The sequence below is a fragment of the Peromyscus maniculatus genome, chromosome 22, assembly GCF_049852395.1.
Source record: "Peromyscus maniculatus bairdii isolate BWxNUB_F1_BW_parent chromosome 22, HU_Pman_BW_mat_3.1, whole genome shotgun sequence".
Taxonomy (NCBI): domain Eukaryota; kingdom Metazoa; phylum Chordata; class Mammalia; order Rodentia; family Cricetidae; genus Peromyscus; species Peromyscus maniculatus.
The window spans coordinates 28,925,306-28,947,757 of NC_134873.1; the positions used below are offsets into that span (position 1 = coordinate 28,925,306).

The window sequence follows — 22,452 nt, forward strand, 5'->3', positions numbered from 1 at the left end:
ATTATTAAGGTGAGAGCTATGGTCTTTCGTCATACACATTAATAACATTTCCCAGATATGTCCCCCATGTAGTAAGTAAAGATACTGGTCCATTACACAGGAGCCTCTTTATTTCTTAGTGTGTTTGGAGGCATATTAATCTCTCTCTCTCTCTCTCTCTCTCTCTCTCTCTCTCTCTCTCTTTCTCTCTCTCTCTCTGTTCTCCTGTCATCTCCCTCTTCTCTCTCCTCTCTCTTCTCTCTCCTCTTTCTCTCTCTTGTGTGTGTGTAGCATATTAACAACTTTATGTGTGTCATTATGTACATGCATGTGTATGGGAAGACCAGAGGTCGATGTTGAATGTCTTCCACTATTAATCACCACCTTATTTATTGAGGCAGGATCTCTCACTGAACCTGGAGTTCACTAACTTGTTAGGCTGGATGGCCAATGAGCTCTAGAGACCTGCCTTTTTCTCACCTGACACCCAAATGGGTTAATAACCACACATCCCATGACATCTTTTCAAGTGGTAAGAGGGATTCAAATTGAAGTCCTCATGCTTGTGTGGTAGGCATTCTACAAACTGAGCCATCTCCTCAATGCCAGAAAAAGGTTTCATTGCAAATAGTTGATTTTTTTCGATGATTGAGTGAATTATTTACTGACTTTTTAAATGGTTTAATCTTGTTCTAAAGGAATTGGGTTTAATAAAATTAAAGCATGACACAGTGGAGTTCATTTTACTCAATATTACACCCCCTTTCATTTATCTTCCTTTCCAAGGCAATATTTAATAAACAACACAAAGCATCACTAAGCAAGAAATGTAGCACTTTCACTGTGAGGAAGACATGAGAGTCTTCAGCTTGTAGCCACAGTCCTTCTTAGAAGTTGATTAGATGAAGAACCTAGAAACACTCTGTTCTGTATTGATTGAACATCTTCATTTAGTCAATAGTTGAGAAACCAAACTCCCTGGATGACTATTAAATATTTTCTGTAAATTAATGTTATTAGTTGCCTGCTCTTGTTAAAAAACCTCCAAAACATTAGTTTGCTGGGAGAGAAGTGACTAATATTTTAAATGTCTAGTAATAGTCAGCAACCAGGTCTCATTGTCCTTGTGAGAAAAGGATGAAGTCTACTCAGGTCTCCTCTTCTCACAAATAGAAACATCACTGCACAGACCCAAAAGTAAAAGAGAGAAAAATACCACTGAGGGTTCAAGGTGCATGGCTAACTTGGAGTCTCATTTGGTTCAGTTCTGAGGATCTTGGATCTATTTCAGTTTTGATTTTCTGTCTTCCATTCTATCCTTTTTAAAGAAAATTATTATTTTCCTTTCTCTCTTCAATCTGAGTCTCACCAAGATTCTTGAGGATGGAGTCATGCATCACACAATTTGTGGAAAGCTGATTTTATCCTCTTCTGACAGAATATAGTAAGATAAAACTTACTTTTTCTTTTCTTTTTTTAAACTAGGCTATACATTTCAGTTCCCTAGGGCAGAAAAATGTGGTAAAAATACAAAGAAGATGTGTGCAACTGTCGGAAACCTCCATTGTCTCTTGTCTCCTGTGGAAGTCATTGGGTGAGCCCCATGCAGGAGAATGAGAAATGACATCAAAATAACCTCTCAGTATTTTATCTAGCTGGAAGAAGCTAGGGTAGCCATCAAATCACACAATTATGCAGTTGCACCTAGAAATTTTAGCCTTGAATGTACAATTTTTAAATGGTATGTTCCATTTCAAAGAAATATATCATCTTGTTTAAAACTGTAAGATGTACATTGAATGTGAGTTCTGTGGTATGGCATAAGTCCACTGAATCACTGAATACCACGAAGTAAACTTTACAGTAAGCTACCCATGTAATGCTCGCTACCAAGATATGAGTAGATAAAAATAAAAACAGTGAGCACGATAACTACAGAGCCTATACCTGTTTAACCAGCCTCATTCTGATTCAAAATGACCACTGTTGGCTACTAACCCATTTTTCAGGATTCAGTATAAATGTATGTTGTATTTGTTGATATCTCAGCGAGTCTATGGAAAACATATAGATAAATATGGAAAGCCATTAGAATGGTTGGAAACAGACATTTCCCCCTTGATCAAGTTTCCTTGCAATGTTCAGTTATATTATAAGTTTTATAGACACTACATTGAGCAAACAGATGGTGGCAGAACAGACATCTGTAAATCTATCACATATTACACAATAAAATAAATACATTTCCTGCTCCTTTTCAAGCATGGAAATCTTTAAGCTTAACTCTTTGTAATTTGCTAAGAGAGCATGAGTTGTCTATACCATTGTAGTATTTTATTATAAGCCACTGGTGGTGGATAACGCCTAAGAAACAGTGTCATCTACATTAATCAGTTTATTTTTTGTATTTTTCATTGAGGTATAGATTTGCAATCAATTCTGTCAATAAACCTTGCGTCTATTGAATGCATTGACTATTGCTAGTTATTATAAGTATCCTTAGGACACTTAAATAATTTCCATATGTATCAGATAACTAATTTACTGATTATTAATATTTGAATGCTTTATTTATTTATTTATATAATTGTATGTATAAATATATGTACAGATGTGTGCATACAGTTAAATGATACAGGTTCACATCAAGTATCTTTCTCTATGGCACTACACCATGTTTTTGAGTGTGTATGTATGTGCATGGTGCTGTGTGTGTGTGTAAATGCTCTTAAATCCAATATAAAGCATTAAGTTCTTTTGTATTCTTTACTGGTTTCTGGCTGTCTAGTTCCTAGTGTATAACAACAACATAAGTAATATTTCTCACATTGTTTTTGTTTCTCAAATCTTGGCTAAATTCCAACGTTAGTTCTCAATATTTTCGCAGGAAGATTTGGGAATACCATAAATGGGGATTTATCCATGACAGATGGCTTCAACTCATCATTTCACATTTGCAGGTGTTTATTATCACCTCCTGCCTCGCACCTCTGAATAGAACTCTGTATCCTCTGCAATAGCAGTGGAGAAAGGGCATCTGTCTTGGATTTCTGATTTCTAGAAGAAAAAAAAATTCTTTTTCCACTGTAGACTGGGGTGTTAGCTGTGGGATTTCCCAAATGTGGGGGAAACTGGATATCTACATGTATAAGATGGAAACTTTACCCTCCTTCTCACCATGCACAAGGATCAATCCTAAGTGGACCAAAGGTCTCAATGTCAGAATTAGAAACTTCTAGAGGAACAATTAGGGAGCACAGTTCCTGGATTTTTGTTTGAATAATTATTTTAAATTGACAGAAGCCCTTCCTCTGTTATTTTCTTCTATTTCTATTTAGTCTTGGTGCCTCTGGAATCTTACTATACACAGGTATGAGCATGCATACACCCACATATGGGTATATGTGCAGGAAAACATATATGAGTTATGATTACATTTTCCTGAATAGTTTTTTTTAATTATTCACTACTCTTTTTGCAGTATAGAATATGTTAAATTGTATGTATGGTATTATGTTAATAGTTCAATATTCTTACAGTGAGACTTGTAGCACAGCCGATATCACATTTTCTTATAATACAAGAAGTCTTGGGTTCATTCAAGACCACCACAAAACAATTTGAGTTCTGTTTCCAGTACCAGCTGGTTTGTTACTGTATTAAAGTCTGTTATGTCTGTGACTTAGGAAATAAACAATACAATTTCATTGTAGTTAAGTCGATTAACTCTTAGTAATACAGTTCCTAAATTGAAAACATGAAGAAAGAGTGAGAATAAAAGATTCCTTCCCATCCAAAATATACAAAAAATTAAGGAAGTTGAAAAGAATTATAGTACGTTTATGGAAGCCTTATCTCTATGGCTGCCTGTGGTAAACCATTCACACATATCTGTATATGTGAAAATGCATATTATAGACATAGGATATTTTGTCAAAATAGTTCCAGTTAAATGAGAATCAACTTCACATTAAACAGCTGCTTCCTGCATTTCAAATTCCTCTAAGTATTACTGACGTCTTTTTCTTTATGTTTCATTTGTCAATAGATTAACATTTACTTTTAGTTCAAAAAATATATTCAGAAAATGTCTCTAAGAAAAATTTGAAATTTCAGTCTTATTTAAAATATGATATTTTCTGCAACTGAAGGAATGCTGTGTATTATTTAGCAGCAGATGGCAGCGTCATACATCTTAGTGGCACACATCAGGCGGGTACCTGTTTGACAAAGGGAATATGAGAAATGAAACAAAAGTGATCCATTCCCCTCATTTTAGCACAGGAGATTTTCATTAGGAAATTCTCTGAAAATATGAATGTGCTGTATGTTTTCTCATCAACCCTGAGAACAAATTCTGTAATGAGGTAGATAAATAGTTTTTAATTATACATATAATGAAAATGAGAAATTAGCAGTAATAGTTCTACAAAAACTCTTAATGCAGTGCTCTCTAATGTCTAATTTCTTTCAATCATTAGATTTCACTGTGGCTTTACAGTATCTTATTTAATTATAATGTAAAAGAGCCAGGAAAATATTTGACTGTATTCTATGTTTAAGAGTTGGATGGACTCTTTTTTGTTTATCTATAAGAAAATCAAAGGAATTAAATAGGAAATATGATACAACAAAATGAATGATAATTTTTCATCAAGCTGCATGGCTTTCCTTGTAATTGTGTTATGGAGTGTTTTTCTCAAATAATTTAGGCTCTTTATCTTTTCTGGGTTTCTATGGTGATTTGCCAGCATGCACTGTAACAATACATCGTTTCCTCATATTTTAGTGAGTGCTATAGTATTTGAAAGAGGGAACTGAATCTTAACAATCTGAGTGGTAGCATGGGATTTAAGTCTTCATTAATTTACAATTGTTACTGTGTGTGTGCATCAGCCATGTGCATGTAGAGGGTTCTGGGGATTGAACTTAGATTGTCAGACTTTGCTGCAAGCCCCTTGATTCACTGAACCATCTTGCCAGCTCTAACATAGGAAATTTTTCTATTATCTTTCATGGGTGCTATTAGAGATTTTACAAAGATCATTTTATTTATTATTATTATTATTATTATTATTATTATTTATTATTATTATTATTTTACTCTGTATGTGTTGGGGTATGCATGTGTTCATGTGTGACATTTTGTACTTCCATGCAGGCTCAGGAAGAGGACACAGGAGGATATCAGGTATCCACCTCTACCATTTTCCACCAAATTCCTTTGAGGCAGTGTCTCTGCTTGAACCTAGAGCTCACAACTTTTTGTGGGGGAAAGGCTGGTGATCTTCCCATTTACATGTCCCATCCCATGAGGCCCGGGGGTGTGGATGTACATGTTGCAACCCAAACCAAGGTTGTCTTGCTTACACAGCAAACATTCATCCACTGAGCTGTCTCCCCAACCACAAAGGTCATCTTAAACTCTACATACCTAGTTGGCTTTAAAAAAAAAAAAGCAAAGTAAAGTAAAGTCAATATATAAGAATTGATTTAGCTAATCTCAAGTTTTAGAAATATTTTTATGAATAGCTTGTTAGATGCCTTATAAATAATTCCTGATAAGTCAAGCTGAGAATAAAAGTTAATGCATAATAAATGCATTGATAATCAAATAAGATTAGAATAAAATAAATATTTATAAGATAGGATAAAATATCTAATTATGATTATATTTTAACTTATTATATCATTTTGTCATAACTACAAGATGGAATATGTGTCTTGGTAACAAATGCCCTCTCCAGGATGGATGTAAGCAATGATGGGAAAAAAAGAGCAAGGCACAACAGGCAGATGTCAAAACTCATCTTTTCAGTGGAGGGCATCAGGATACACCGCAAGAAGAAATGAATGAAATACGTTATCAAAACGGATACAAGCTGTGAGTTGCTGAAGCTAGAAAAATACTGGAAGTCCATTGGTTACAGATAGTGCATGAAGTCACCAGGTAGAAAAATACTCCAAGTCTATTGGTAACAGATAGTGCATGAGGTCGCCAGGTATTTCAATTTATGAATGAAGGGACCTGTTTGCTGTTGTTCCCTCTAATAGCTGCATCTTCTTACAGCTTCGCTTTGCCATTAGCTATGCAGAATTTTCTATAAAAAATGGTCTATAAACTACTTCACTATATAATGTTACATTTCAGGGGGTATTTGGTTTTCTGAAGTTCACACAGTATTTGATAGACATAAGATCCAAAATGAATAATTTCTCATAGTTATTTTCTACCAATTACTATTCCAAAGCATTTTATATACATTTTATAAGCCATCTAGGTTCTATAGAATCTTACATACAAAGTAAGGACAGACCACACCCAAACATACCTGAGATCACCTTAGAAAGCAGGAAATAGGAACCCATTCTAAAGCTAATGTTACTTATAATTAAAGCTTAAATCCACAAAGAGACACCCAAGCAAAAGGCAAAGTTACAGTATTTGTCTGTATACTAGAGATTAAGCTGAACATCACCAGAATATAAAATGTAAAGACATTTTACTTAATACATTTATACATGGAATATTCTTCTACAGCCTAGTATGTTGATATACCCTGGTCTTTCTCAAAGTAACTAGAATTAGTTATTATGTTTAAAGACTTCTATAGCAAGCAGGAGACATTTCTTTGATAATCAGCTCATCTATAGACATTGAAATTCTTCATAATGTCTATTCCGATTTTTACAGTTGAGATGTGTCTCATATTATCATCATATATGTATGTTATATACACAGATGCACAATACTGCTATTCTTATAAGTTTCACACCTGTAATCTCTGTATAAATATACACACACATATATAAATGTATGCATATATGTGCATAGGCATAAATATTTATGTGTTTTCTCCATGGTGTCCCAATTATAATATTGAATGAAAGACTAGGTGCAAAGTTGAACTTTGACATGATATATATACACACCTTGGATATACATGTTATATTATATCAAATACATATATATGACCAAATGGTTTGCAAAAAATCATATAATAATGGTGTTAACAATGTATTAGAATGTGATTAACTAGCCCAAACTCTTGCTAACAATGATGGTTAATTATGTCTAAACAATTAAAAATGTGCAGTTTCCTAGTTGTCTATGGTTTATGAAAAGAAAAAAAGGAGGTGTGTTGAAGGATCACGAAATTGGTTTCTGAGATTATGAACTAAGTGTTTTGTATTTTGGTTTATATGTAGTCTTTCTTGGATAAATGATAATGACAACCATAATGACAATAAATAGCTTCCCTCATTTGTATTCATCTCACCTATTACAAGGTTTTGAAGTCTTTACTTTTATATCTCTATAGTGTCTGTGTTCAATTGTCATGTCACTTTTATTATAGTTTTTCAGCAACTGCAAATAAAGAACATTTCAGAAAAAATAATTATCTTACCAAGGTCATAGAAGATAAATTGAAATTATGTTTGAAAATGTTTTTAAAATTATAAATATTCTTATAACATAAAAAATAGGAGTTTGAGGGTAAAGAATCATTTGCCTTATTTAATAAAAAGACACTCATGCTTCCCAGTTGGAAGGCTGGATTCTCGTACAAGTTAACTTCTTACTGCTTGGGAATGCTCACTCTCTGTACAGTGAAAGCACTCTAAGGCAGGTGCATATTGGGACAACTGCCACCTCTTGGGTAGAAAAATCTTTGCTGAAATTTGGTATTTGCAAGAGCTGGGTATGAATTTTTCATCGACTGCTGCAAGGGACCCAAAGCAAAAATACTTCAAACAGTCTCGGCAACATCAGGTTATATAAATCACTGAAAAGTGAGGGCTGCAAATGTGAGCAGACAAAGGGGTCCACCATGAGCACTCTGGAAGGACCACTCTCCATTTTGATTTTGGTGTCTCTAGGTTGACAATTAATTCTCACTCTAGAACATAAGTTTTATGTGTATGTGTGTGTGTGTGTGTGTGTGTGTGTGTGTGTATGTGTGTGTGTGTGTATATGTGTATGTATCCAGTGAATAAAAAACTACATACAACAGATGACTACACACACACACACACACACACACACACACACACACGCACACACACACATACACGCCAGTTCACATGTGTACACCATTGCATTCTCCAACAGAAACAAGAGCACGCATTGGAGAAGCACACTTCCTTACAGCATACACTATAGAGATCTGAAATCAGAACTAACTGAAGCATTCTTATAAACACAAATGCCCATGCTCATTGCATAAAGTGAGTCTCCACACAAATTGTATAAGTTTGTTCATAATCTACTTGCATGCTTAGATGTGCGTGTGAAAATATTTGCAGATGGAGACAAATAGAATTGTGTGTTTGTGGAGAGATTTTCAAAGCTTTTGTAGCCAGGATCTCCCTGCTATGAAATACAAACAAAGATATAAAAATGACAACAACATGTAATACCCTTCAATGAATGGAACTACAGAATCCAAGCATTTCAGGCAAGTAGGTACGACAACATACCTTACAGACAAAATATCTTAAAAATTGGGGTTATTTCAGTTTAATAGATCTCAAAAAGAAGTCATACCTTGTGGAATGTTATGGTTTTTTTTTTGTTTGCCAACACATATTCAACAACTAAGAGAATTCTATGATTTTTGTAAATTTCCATCCCTTTAGAGTTGTAATCAGAATTTAAAAAAAACCCAGTAAAGGCAATACTAAATAACTTGGACTGAATTAACAATTAAACCTTTTCCAGGGAAGCAAATATCAGTAGAAGAGAGCAGCACAGGTTAGATCTGCCAATGATTCAAGGAACAGAAGCCCTTCCAAAGAAGAGAACCCTTCTTTACTTTTATTTGTGTGTGTTTTATGTTGAGCACATTCCCACCCATCTACCTTCATTCCTCTCACCTCACTTCTTTTGCCCCTCTCTTGTTCCTACAGAGAGCTAAACAACTTTATTTATACTTTTGTGTCACGCATACATAATTTATGAATCTGTATAGAATATAGGTACCATAAGTAAGAGAATACATGATACTTGATTTTCTGATACTGGCTTAATATACTTAATGTGATTATGTCCAATTCCATCCACTTTTTTACAAATGTCATAACTCCACTTTTCTTTGTGGTATTATTTGGGGATTCATTAGGTTTCCTTTTGAAGCAATCTCAAGACTGTTAATAAGAATGAGGTTCTTCATCATCTAGGTTATTTCAGAGTAGAAAACAGTGAAGGGAGAAATCATGTATTATTTTCCTTTTTCAGTTACTGAGTGGATGTTCTCTAGGGTTACTTTGTTTCTTTTTCAAAAAGAAATTATTTGAATAGGTAAGTTAGAATAAAATTTAAATTATTTTTGCTGAAAGATGTATCGGGTTCCTTTGGAACAGACTGTATTGAAAGTTTCTTCAGTGGACAGCACTAACACTCTCTGCTTTAAACTGACTTTTTCATCAGATGTTCCCAAACAGAATCCTACTCAAAAGTGAGTAAAGATAACTCAAATGCAAGATGTAACATGTCTATTGGATGTGCTTGACTCGGTTCAAACATTTAATATCTGTATATAGTTTAGATTTAGGTAAAATACTTTTTCAATTGTAGAAGTGTCTTGCATTCGAAATCTCCTTCACTTAGGAGGTGTTGGCCATGTGACTACCATATTGCCTGATTTTATGCCCCTTATTTGTTGTACAGTGGTGAATAAACATGGTTTTCTTATTTTTGAGCCTAAACTCAAGTGAAGCAAGAAGTAAAGCAAATGACCAATCCATTCAATATTCTTTAGAAAAATCAAGAGAGAATTTCACTGCAGGTATATAATGGATGCTTTGGAGTGTGGAAACATGTGTGTATTTATCTTGATTTCCAAAATGCAGAAGGGAAGCCACTACTTCTCATAAAAAGCTCTTTCTGGTGCACTGCAGGAGTAGAACATGCACATATCAGCATTCTGAAGGAGAGCCAGTGAAATGTTCAGTGGGTAAGGGCAATTGCCACCCATCTGACAACCTAAGTTCAATCCCTCAAGCCCACATGGTGAAAGGAGTGAACCAGCTCTCATAAATTGTCCTCTGACTCCTACATGTATACCATGGCACACATGCCCCCTCCTAGTAAATAAGTGTAAAACTTTTTAAAAGTCCAAACTTAGGCTTTAAAGTTATCATGAAAGATGCCAGGACAACTATTATACAGAGAACAACAGAGATAATTGTTATTCACTCATGTTGGGCACACAGATAAACTGCAAAGGGACCTTTATTTATTCCATGTTAGTTCGAGTAGTATTATTATCTTCTAGAAATTGTTATGAATGATATTAAGGTGTGATTGTCCCTGAGGCTGACTTGCTCCTAGAGTTGGAGATTAAGATTCATTATCTCATATTGGAAGCCTGCATTGACTTTCTAGTACTATGCTGACATCCATAAAGCTAGCTGATCACTATGCACATTCATGTGCTGAATACTATGTGCTTACATTCAAGACTCTTCATCAGCAATGATTAAGCCCTGAGACCATGTTTATACTACGTGAGGTCTCCATTCCTGTTTTGCTATACACTATGTTTTGATGAGCGAGCTACTGAAATCCCTTGTGTTTGATTTCTTCACTGATGCCTTAGAAACAATTATAGTACTTACATCATAGAAGGAGCTTGACAATTAAATGAGCTCACAGCAATTATCATACAACAAGCTCGCCAATAATGTTAATAACCATTACCATGTACAGACAGAGATTTTCATTTCCCTCATTTGCTCCAGTTAATATTATTAGTACTAATCATGTTGCCTGCATTAAATACTCCAATGAATTTTGGTGTTCTTTATACACTTGCTTGCAAGCTTATGGATGTGGAGGCCAGAAGACATCCTTGATGTAGTTCCTCAGGTGCCATCCACCTTTTTAAAACTTTGAAAGAGGATCTCTTGTTAGCTTTCAACTTGTAAAGCACGTTAGGGCAGCTGAACGGCGAGCCCTGAGCATTCTCTATCCGCAACCAGCTCAGAACTGTAATTACAGTATGTGCAATTACACCCAGCTCAAGAAGAAGGTTGGGTGCATTCTGGGTATCGAACTCAGGTCCTCAGAGTCCAGGCATGCACATATGCACTCTCCAAACTCAATTGTTGCTCCAGCTTTCCTGAACTCATCTTAAGTTTTCTACCACCCAAAGCTCTTTGTGATTTATACCCAACTGGTCTCAGAACTGTATAACATGTCACTCTTCCTGATATTATTTCAAAAGTTAAGTTTTAATTCTCTATATTTCCATTCAGTTCAGCTGTTCTTAAATATGAAATATGGTCATGAGAATTGCTAGAATCAAATTACTATGGTAGCCGTTTCTTTTAATTTCTTAAAGTTTTTTTTTCAATTATTTTTTTCTTAAAATACAATTTTTAAGTTCTTTGAATTTTTGAGTAAAAATCCCATCATCTAATCATCTGTCATCTATCTCTATCTATCATCTCTATCATCTTTTTTCTTCATCATTTATCTGTTAGTATCACTCTATTCTCTATCTCTCTATTATCTGTTATTTATTCAGCATCTATCTGTCTGCTGTCTATCCATTTATCTATAATTAAAAGTAAGTTTTTATCACACACATTTATTCCCCAGTTATTTCTTGCACATTATGAAATATCATGGAAAGGACCATAGCATAAATGCTTTTTATCTGTGACCTATTTCTACAACTTTTTCTAGCATGAAATTTCTCAATCAATGTTCATGGAATGAAGTAAAACTAAATGATATTTGAGCTTCCTAAGAACTGAGAGAACTGGAGAATATTCTCCATGGATAGAAGATGTGTCCTCCAGCATGTCCCTATTTGCACCTGCTAAGATTTTATTTATAACAGCATTCATTGCTATTGAATTCCTTTTTATCTAAAGACAGACATCTTAATGGGTATTAATGGCATCTGTCCTCACCATTATCTCACCCAAGTGCACACTTGAGGGATGCTTTTTCTGTCTCAATTGTGTCCTCTGATGATAGTGCTTTCAATAAAGAGAATTGACTGATCTTATTTTAGAGCCTGTAGTTTATTTTAATAGGGATTCAGGGAGTTTTTCAAAACACCTTTAATTTGTATTATATTTCTCTCCATAGAAAGGAAATACTAACATATTAAAATAAATTCAGACTGTGTGTAGAAGTGAATGAATGTATGAATAATTTTTCAGTTGTGGAATATTTAATTCCTCCAGGTTTAAGAATTTCCTTTAGAAAAATTAAAATTCTTACAGTTATATCAAAGAGGATTATTGTACCCAAAATTTACTTAACAATGATTTAAATTAAAAATAACATTGGACATAATTTTTGCTTGAAAAGATAATATTGTTTTTCTATGAAGATTAATTTAAAAACAATTTTAATGAAATAATATTTATTTCTTCCATCTATATTCAGAACAGTTTTTTCCTGTCATTTATGTAGCAATATCTCTTATCTTCTGTTACGTTGGAGAGTTTCGTGACTCATTTAAACATAGTTTAATGAATACACTTTGTGGCAAATTAAGCCCAGTTATATGTGGAATTAAATGAAAATGCTTCCTTTTAAAATTAATACATTTGACTTTTACATATCCCTAACTCTCATTTTAAAATCTTAATCTTTTAGTTTCTTCAAATCCACTTGAATGGGAAACTCTACATGGTAACAATAGAAGCATTGTTTCCATAATGGGAATCAGAATATGAATTTAGAATGCATAAACACAGAATTTATTGCTCGCTATTAGATTACATCAATGATTCCTTAAGTTTCAGTAAAACAGTGTTGGAAAGTAATGTGTTCTTTGAAAATAAGAAGCATATTTTGAATCTTTTACATGGATTTTACAGTTTTATATTTTCTGTTTACACCTTGTTTGCAACAGGTGTTGAAATAACAGATGCATATATGCTGAAGAGGATAAGTTCATATGACATATTTTGATAATTTTATACAACAAATTTAAATTCTGGTAACCTGTTAAGAGTTGAAAGGATTATAAAAAATATTTTCAATTCTTTTTTGAATATTTACATGTAGACAATGTATTTTGATCATGTCCATATCTCCTTTTCCTTTTCAGTCCCCCTGGATCCCATCCCACCAAGTCTTCCTCCCACTTAAGTCTTCTTTTTCATATTAATATGTAAGATATTTTGACCCTATTCCCCTTATTACTTTTTTCCTAGCTGTTCCTGGACTTCTCCAAATATGTCTCCTTCAAAACATCGTACCTTTGTTATTTTTCAAGAACTAATAAAAAGTGTTTTGATCTCATCCTCAAAGGCTCCTTTTCAATTTCCCCAATGCTCCCAACACATCTCCTTTTGGATTTCATATCTTTAAAAAAAAATGGTAGTCTACAGATTCTAATTAGTACTGCTCATAGGAATATAGGTGGGGGCTATCACTTGGCTCATGGCAATTTTCCAAGGGCAGTACTCAACTAGTTGTCCATTGCTAAAAATGCCTGGTTTAGACCCTCCTCCACCAGACTAGGATTTTTACTGACTTTATGTGGTATAGGTTTATGCAGGTACTTAACTGCTGCCGCATGTTTATGAAAGTAGTTGTGATGTCCTGTCCACAAGATGCTGTTCTACATCCTTCCTTTTTATTCTTCAATTCTTACATCCTTGGTGCCCCTTGTTCCACAATGTTACCTGATCACTGTGGCAGGGGTGATACAGTTATACTGTTTTGAACTGATGACTCATAATCACTTATTTTCTAGACCTAACCAGTTAGGAATCTCTGCATTAGCCATTGCAAACTGCATAAAGGAGTTTTTCTGAAGGTCTTTAATAGCAATATTGACTTAGGGGTATAAACATTTAGAAATCAAGTTGAGAGCATGGCAAACAGTAGTAGGTTCCCCATCTCTAGCTTAGAATTGAATTACAGAACTGGGAAAATCACTTCTGAGAACCAGGGTCTAAATCTCTCCAGAAAACAGTTGTTTGCACCCCTAACCGCCATGCCAATATTCCATCTGTAGGCACATCATTCCTGTAAGGTTAATATTATAACATGCATAGTCAAAGACTAGATAAGACCACTGATGTCTTTTCTCTCCTGCAAACTTCATAGCACCTTCTGCCAAAGTGAAAACTAGTTAGTAAGGAAGAAGTTATTTTACTTCCTGTGAGATTCTCTCTTTCTCTCTCTCGTTCTCTCTCTGAATCTGTAGCTATATCTATGGCTCACAGAATATATTTATAGAGTTACTGTATAAATGTATAATGAAAGAAAAAGAACATCAGAAACCAATTTACCTCCTTCTATGTGCTTACAATATGACTCAGAAGAGTGTGAGAATTCTTACATGAAATTATTGCCATTTTTCAGGCCATGTTTCCTGGTAATGGATCTTTTGGCAGGGGCATTTGACTTGAATCCAAGGTTGGATATTTTACTGCAATCAACAAAGAAAACATTTTCCAATGATTTGAACATTTAAAGTTGTATAATGAATTTGATTCAATGTACAGTTCTCCACATGTTAAAACACACATGTGTTTATGAAGCTACTACTATAGTATTGGGCAATACAAAATTTCCATCTCACTAAAATTCCCCAGATTATTATATTCCTATTCCTTTCTCTGTGCAAAAACATACATGTGCAAAATCCACACATGGAGGGTCACTAGTCCTTCATCACATACATGTATGAAACACTCTTTCAACCCTATAAATTACTCTTATTTTAAATAATCACATTAAAGGGATCACAATTCACTATTCAATAAATATGTTAGTATAGAATAGTAACAGAATTTTTCAAAACATGCTATGCTGTAAGTAAAAGCTCATGGTTGAGTGTCCATGTACATGTTTAGCTAAAATAAGGCCATGTTTAGTTTTCAATCTAACCAATTCAGTATCACTAGAAAGAAGATGGGTGGATTTTATGATCTTCCAAACCAAATTTGTTACCCACTAATGGATTTAAAATGGTATTTGGTAATATTCCATACTTTACTAGTTCTCTGCAATTTCTTTTGTACAATGACTGGTAACAAAAGGGACCCTAACTTCTCTCATTAAATATAAAATAGAACCCTGGGATAAACTTCTCATTCTGGTGATTATATATATATATATATATATATATATATATATATATATATATATATATATCTACTGTATATATGAATGTGCATACTTTATATGTTTATATCATGTGTTAAATACTTGGTATTAAGTTAAACATTAGAATTCCATGTGCTAATGTAAATCTCTTGTGACACTTGAGAATTTTTGCACAAATTTTTATAGATTTTGTTTGCATTTTCATTAATCTTGGACTGTTAAATGTATAAACACAAGTTCTTTACAATAAAAATTATTATCTTTTAAAAAATCACATCTTTTCAGCCCCATGAGATGACTTAGTGACTAAAAGCTCTTGTGGCCAAGAGTAAGGGAATGATTTTCATCCAAAGAACCAATATGGTGGGAGGAGACGAAGATCTCCATCTCGTTGTCCTCAGACCTCCACCGGCATGCTCTGGCATGAGTATACTACTTTCTTACATCATCCATTTACACACTAAATAAATAAATAAACATAAAATTCGTATTGTCAATAACATGTTAAAAAGTGGAAGGAAATACTGCACTTGGATTTTAGGCAGAATGAGCAGAACCACTATGAACCAGTATCCTGTTTGAGTTTGTATGAGAAAGTTATAATTGAAACAAGAAACTTTCTAGGACCAAAAGCATGTTATACAGTTTTTCCAAAAATATTTTAAACTTTTCTTTTCCTTCGGGTGATCTGTGCAATGAAAGCCAAAGTCTCAGCTATCCTCAAAATGTTCAATTCTGCCCATAGAAAAAAATACATCTAAGGTTTACTCTCTCCTGATCATGAGTCAGATTTGTCCCTTTTCTTTCTGAAGGCAAAATGTGTAACTTGATTGCAGCAGAAAATGGCCAATCTTCTCCTTTGATTTCACCATTATTCCTGACTCTACTTGTAGTTTAGAAATGATCTAAGGACTGGGTGGGGATGTGGAAGAGTGGCCTTTTGTAGTCAATGAAGCACTGTGGTATTCTTAACACAGATGATGACTAATACCCAGGGTCCTTCTTAGCTAGTTTCGACCGCGGTTCTTTGGGGCATAAATTTGTATTTTGGGCATCCTTGTTATTTCTTATGGGATTCAAATATTCAATTTAGATCATTCACAATTATTAAAAAGTATGTTTCAGCAGTAATCTAGATTGAATATAATTTCCATGGCATTTTTAAGTTATTGTTCTCATTTAACCGTCAGTTATATTCTTCTGTAGATTTAGTCATAAATAACATACTTATAACATACTCTACAGATATCAATCTAAGTGTAAGAATACAAGATGAGTGTGTGCATATGTGTGTATGTGTGTATTTTTCCAAGAAAATATATAGTTTCTATAAACATTACCTGTTAAATGTTATATAGATTGTGTCAAAGTCTTGCATTTGTGGAGGGAAGTCAAGTATTAGGTTTCATGGTAAAGAAGGAAAACAGAGAAGACTCTGGGGCTGAAAACATTTTGTTTCCTGTAGATTTGGCTTCCTACGGCAGTAAGGAAACATCTTCACTGAAATAACAAAAACAATGAAAGAGACGACTGGAAACTCTTAAAAATAGCAACTTAGGGGTTGACTGGCGAGGCGGAGAACATGGCAGAGTCCGTGCTGGGCTCGCTGCTGCGGACTTTCCGGCAGGCGGTTCCTCCATCTGCATCAAGTCAGGTTACTATGTAGACTGGAAAATGTTGCATGATGTGAAGAGACAAAAAATGGCTTCTGAGTATGCAGATGAGAGACTTCGGATCAATTCTCTCAGAAAGAACACCATTTTGCCAAAAGACCTTCAGGAAATGGCCAGTGGAGAAATTGCTGCCCTTCCACAGGATAGCTGTCCTGTGAGAATCAGAAATCGGTGTGTTATGACATCCTGTCCACGTGGTGTAAAGCGTCGCTGGAGCCTTAGTCGCATTGTCTTCTGCCACTTAGCTGACCATGGGCTACTTTCTGGAGTCCAGTGAGCAATATGGTAAATCGGTTTCAGAACTTACTCAGCTGCCCGGGAAGCCAATCCTGGCAAAAGAGACTTTACTAATAGACTGAAGTTTTTATCGGGTCTAGTATGTTTAGTCTACCTGATACTGTTGACAGTTAAATTACTTTTAGATTTTTAAATAACGAAATGTGGTGATTTGTCAATGAATTGTCTTTTCTCTTTAATTTTACAATAGGCATATTACAAGGAATGAGTGGAATAAAAATATTTTCTGTGGAAAAAAAATAGCAACTTAGAAATCATTAGGTAACATACATACACATAGGAGGGTCCATAAATTTCTGAGCACAGCACTGGTGATTTCTCTAAAAGAGGTTTCTTTCTCTTTATTAAATAATGTTTTTAGTTATTCTTTGAGAATGCCACATAGTGTATCTTGATTATATTTTTCCCTCCATCAACGCCTCCCAGATATTCCCTCATCTCCCATCTTACGCAACTTCATGTTCATTATTTCTCTTAAAAACTAACAACCCATATAAGCCGATTGGTGTTGCCTGAATGCTTAGAGCAGGCCTTCCCTACAGCATGGTTGATATATTGAGCATCTCTCCCCTGAAGAAAATAGATTTTTTTCCTTTCCCATCAGCTATTAGTTGCAAATAATTCTTGGCTAGGGGTGGAATTTTGTGCTCACTTCTACTTTACACACACACACACACACACACACACACACACACACACTCCCCCCCCACATGATATTTAAATGGAGTTATCTTGGAAGTTTTGTCATCTATTCACTATGACTTCAATTAGCCATACTTAGTGTCAACATTAGACACTACAGAAGCAGAAATACGTAGACAGAAATATGTTATCACTGGAAGCATAATTACAGTGTAATGATTAAATGGAGAGTAAACTAGCAAGTGTTGAGCATGAAGAAACCATAGACACTTACAAATACAATGCAGTTGTGTAAATACGGGTTCCTGAGGGTATCATTTAGGATAGGAGTATAGCTTCACTTCAAAAGGGTAAAGATCCTATGTTCCATAGCTAGATTATCAGTTATTTAGACTACTAATGCAATACTTTAGCTCCCTGTTAGGACATCACTACAATATGATGCATTACTGTGCTTTATATTATAATATAATATATTATATATTATATCTATTCTATAGTATAGTATATAATATAAAAAAAATTATATTAGACTAAATCTTCACCCCAAGACCAGACAAACAATGAATTTGTTTTCTCTCACTAGTACATGTCAGCCTTGAGTCATTGAACATGTAGATTCCGTTTGGAATATCCACAGAGGTCAGGGAATTAAAAAAGTCAATGAGGAGGAGCTCAGTGGAATGGAGATAGAAAGGGTTAATAGGTGATTATGGGAAAATGTAAGGATACATTGGGGCATGGAAGGGAAGGGCAGGATAGAAAAGGGAACCTGGGAGAGAAAACACTAAAGACCAGATTTGTCATATGAAAACCTACAATTGCAGAAGCTTCTATTAGAATTCTGTGTGACTTTTGAGTGATGCCATAAGAACTTACTGTGTTGATCTTTCCGTAATTTAAAACCATTCTCAAGTGGGTTCTGTCTACACTGTAAAATAGGCTTCCTAACATATATCTATAAACATTATATATATATATATATTATATTTACATATATATAAGCTATATTTAAATATCCTGTAATGAGGCACCAATGACTGCACTAGACACAAGAACTAACAAATAAAATACACAGTGCTAGGAAATGATTCTTTTGCAGTTGTTGGCCAGTGACGTCCCAAAGAACACTAAACCTTAGAGGATATGGCCATGCTCTTGATTGCTCTCATGAATATTTTGCATAATTCATTTATCATGGACTTATATAATATTTTGGTAAGGCTAAAAGATAATGCATTAGCTAGTCTATTAACCGTAAGATGTCATATCTATATCTGGCCTAAGTAATATATTCAGTTAGAATTTTTTTCTTTATTTTATAAAAAGTATAGATCTATAAAACACTAAGGTATGTAGAAAAGTTAGAATGCTTCAGTACATATGTTGAGGAGGATAAATCTGGTTCCCAAAGCATTTTAAATATTGTACTCGAAGTTAAGATGGTGTTTAATTTAATAGTCAGGAATTATAACTGACACAAATGCCCATCAGCTGAGAAATAGATGAAGGGGACATTCTATATATGTGAGGTAGAATATCGTTTTGTGATAGAAATGAATAAAGTGACATGCTGCATAGATCAACCTTGAACGCATTATGGTAAATGAAAGAATATGGTAGTAAAAATGATGGATGATTCCATTTACAAGAAACACTAAGAGGTAAATATATACAGCTGGAAAACAGATCAAAGGCTCCTCGGAGATAGGAGGTTGGTAATGACAACAAATGGTATGAGTTTTGTTGATGGTGACAAATGTTGCCGAATTACAATAGTGGTTACACACCCTGGATATTCTGGGAAACTGTATAACTTATGAGTGACTCTTGCTGTACACAAATTGAGTCCCAACAAAAACATACAAATTTATTAAAAATTGCTGAGTGATCATGGGGATGGCTCATTACATCACTCTAAATCTATATGGAGTTTTATTTGGAAAACTAGATTCTGCTTCTAGTCAAGGGTTCTGGGACACAGCAGTTTTCTCCACTTAAATTACAGGATTTGAATGATAGAATTAGGTCCCAGGGACAGCACATAGTTGGTATCACTTACATAGCCATGATGATGTGGATTTGAGCCTGTCAAATGTACAGAATGAGAGCATACAACTGCAGAGTTTACTTTTAGACTTGCTCAGGGTGTTAACATAGAGCAGCAGATGCCTTGGTTCTGCTAAACATCCAGGAAGTACTCACTCATGTTTGAGGACATTTCAACATCTATGAACTGAAAGCATAAACCTTCACTTCTCTGAGCTTAAGGTTTTCATGTTATTTTGATTTTTGCACTATTGTGAACTAAAATAACTACAAGATTAAAACATAGTCCTCAGAGATTATTAAATAATATTTTTTTGGGAAGTGGATTGCCAAGGAACAATGACCAGGGTATCATGGGGATGAAGCCACTAATTATCCCTCAGAATTCCTACAAAGAATACAAATTGAGAGTGGAGGAAAGCATTGGCATTGCTGCTTCATTCATTATAGATCATACTTTCTTTTCAATAGAATGTTATCTTCTTCCCCTTCATTTGCTAAAAATAAATAAATAAATAGATAGATAGATAAATAAAACAAAAAAACCAACACCTTGAAATATTTTGCTCATTTCCACATGATCTAGCAAATACTGGATTTAAGAAATTCATTTCATTGTTCCCAAGCTACAGATTTTCCTGTATTTTAGGTACTATTTGCCATGAATAAAATTCTCTTCACATCAAGAGAACTCAGGACTTCCTGTGTCTAATAAGCTTTATACATTCAGCTCTGATTTCCTTCAGGTTTAAAATGAATGTTATTAACAGAACCAATTAAAAGGATAAAGTTCACAGCGTATAAATTAGAGCTGGCTGAATTAATATTTCCTGCAGGATTTCAACAAAGTTCCAGGTTAACAGGCAGAATCCAAGGGCACAGTATAATTAAAATACCTATTTGGGGGATGGAGATTAGATTTATCTCTCTATAATGAATTCTCAAATACACTGATAAGTTTTAAGGCATTTCAGGACGTACCGTACATACACCAGCCAAAGGACACTGAGACAGATTTGGATGAAGGATGCAGCTCACTATCTACACTCAAGAGTAGAAGTCCCATCTCTGCCTAAATTCTTAAAATTCTGAAGAACATGCCTCTCATTTCAGGGGGTTGGTAGTTATGTCTAACCTGTATGAAACTTAGAAATGTTTGATTTCTGAAAATCCAATGTCTACTATTATTATCAAAGTCTATAATAGTATTATGTAAATCCTTTCTGTTATTTTTCCAGGTTTTATAATGCCTATCTTTTTGTATATACTACTGTAACTCTTGGGAATCCTATATACCTCCACACCCTTAATACACAACACACATGCTCAGCTCTCTCCTATTCTCTGTGCACATAAGAGGATTTATTAGGAAATTTCACAGGAGAAAGAAACAACATAGAAAGTAAATACACATTGTTTTTAGCATTTCAAATAAAAAAGATTTCAGGTTTAGGACAGGAGCTTCTGACGCAAGCACATAAAAAGGTATTGCAGAATTCACCATTTATCAGAAAGAGAGGGAGAGGCATGTCATAGTGGCCGTCTGTCCCTTGCAGGCAGCTGCTGGGCAGCCAGAATGGATAGTGCTGAGAAATGGAGTGCGGGTAGCTCACTTGTGCTTCTGTGCTGTGGGCTAATTAATGCTGAACTCTATTCAGATACCAGAGACCAGTAAGATTCTGAATATTTTCTTCATGGTCATGAATCCATGTTGATGATCTTGTCCATTAAGGATGCAGATTAATGGCAAAAGTAATGACATGTCTCCCATCATCGTATTTCTTTCCTTGAAGCGAATAACCTGGTAAACAGGGGATGGGCACTTGCAGTCAATTATCTCTCAAAGATGACATGCATATTCAGGAATCACTACACATAGTAAGCTTGATGAGTCTCCCCTGTACTGATATTCCTCCACTGGGCAGTTAGTTTCCTCTCTTCTGACCACCACCCTGATTTATTTAATCATTTTTCCTTAACTTTGAGAAGTTAATACATGTATACCAGGAAATATCTACACCCCATTTGTCCCTCCATAACCTTCCCATTATTCCCACATCATGACTCTCTACAAACCTTATAACAGGGTAGATAAGTTTATGATGCCAATATATGTGAGGCCATCTACTGGAGCATAGAAAGTCAACATTTACCTAAGAGAATGATTCTCTTTCCACCAGCAACTATCTACCAGTAATTTCATCTTGTCTGGCAGGTCAATATTGCAGCATTGTGTCCAGCACTAGGTAAAACCATTGATGTTATTTTCTCCATTAGAATTCTGCACCACTAGTGCCAGCACCATGAAAGCTAGCTTACAGGGAATTTTTTTGCTGGTTGGTTTGAGATGAAAATCTCTATATTCTATAGCCAAAGAATGTGATGTGTTCTACAGAAAAAAATCATCTTATCTTGTAGTTATGGTGGGTAACCAAGGGCACTGGCAATTGTTTCTGTTGCTTTGGAGACCTTCAAGACATCTGTGACTAATACCTCATAGGGAAATAACCCATGCATTATACTACAAATTTCCTTTAGTTAGCTGAGTCTTCTTGGAACAATATTATCCACCTGTGTAGGGTAACTGATGGAACTTTTCTTAGCTGTTTATTTTTATTTATTTATCTTTTTCATTTGCTTACTGGCAGTGACTTTACATGAGGCACTTTCACAGATGCTTAGTTCTCACGGTTACCCACGTCCCCTTGCTCTTACCCCACCCAC

General features: G+C 34.7%; 1 pseudogene; it reads left to right on the forward strand.

Moving 5' to 3' along the window:
- The first annotated feature begins 16,643 nt into the window (after positions 1-16,643).
- On the forward strand, positions 16,644-17,183 carry LOC143270098 (small ribosomal subunit protein uS14m pseudogene; annotated as a pseudogene).
- Positions 17,184-22,452: the final 5,269 nt, after the last annotated feature.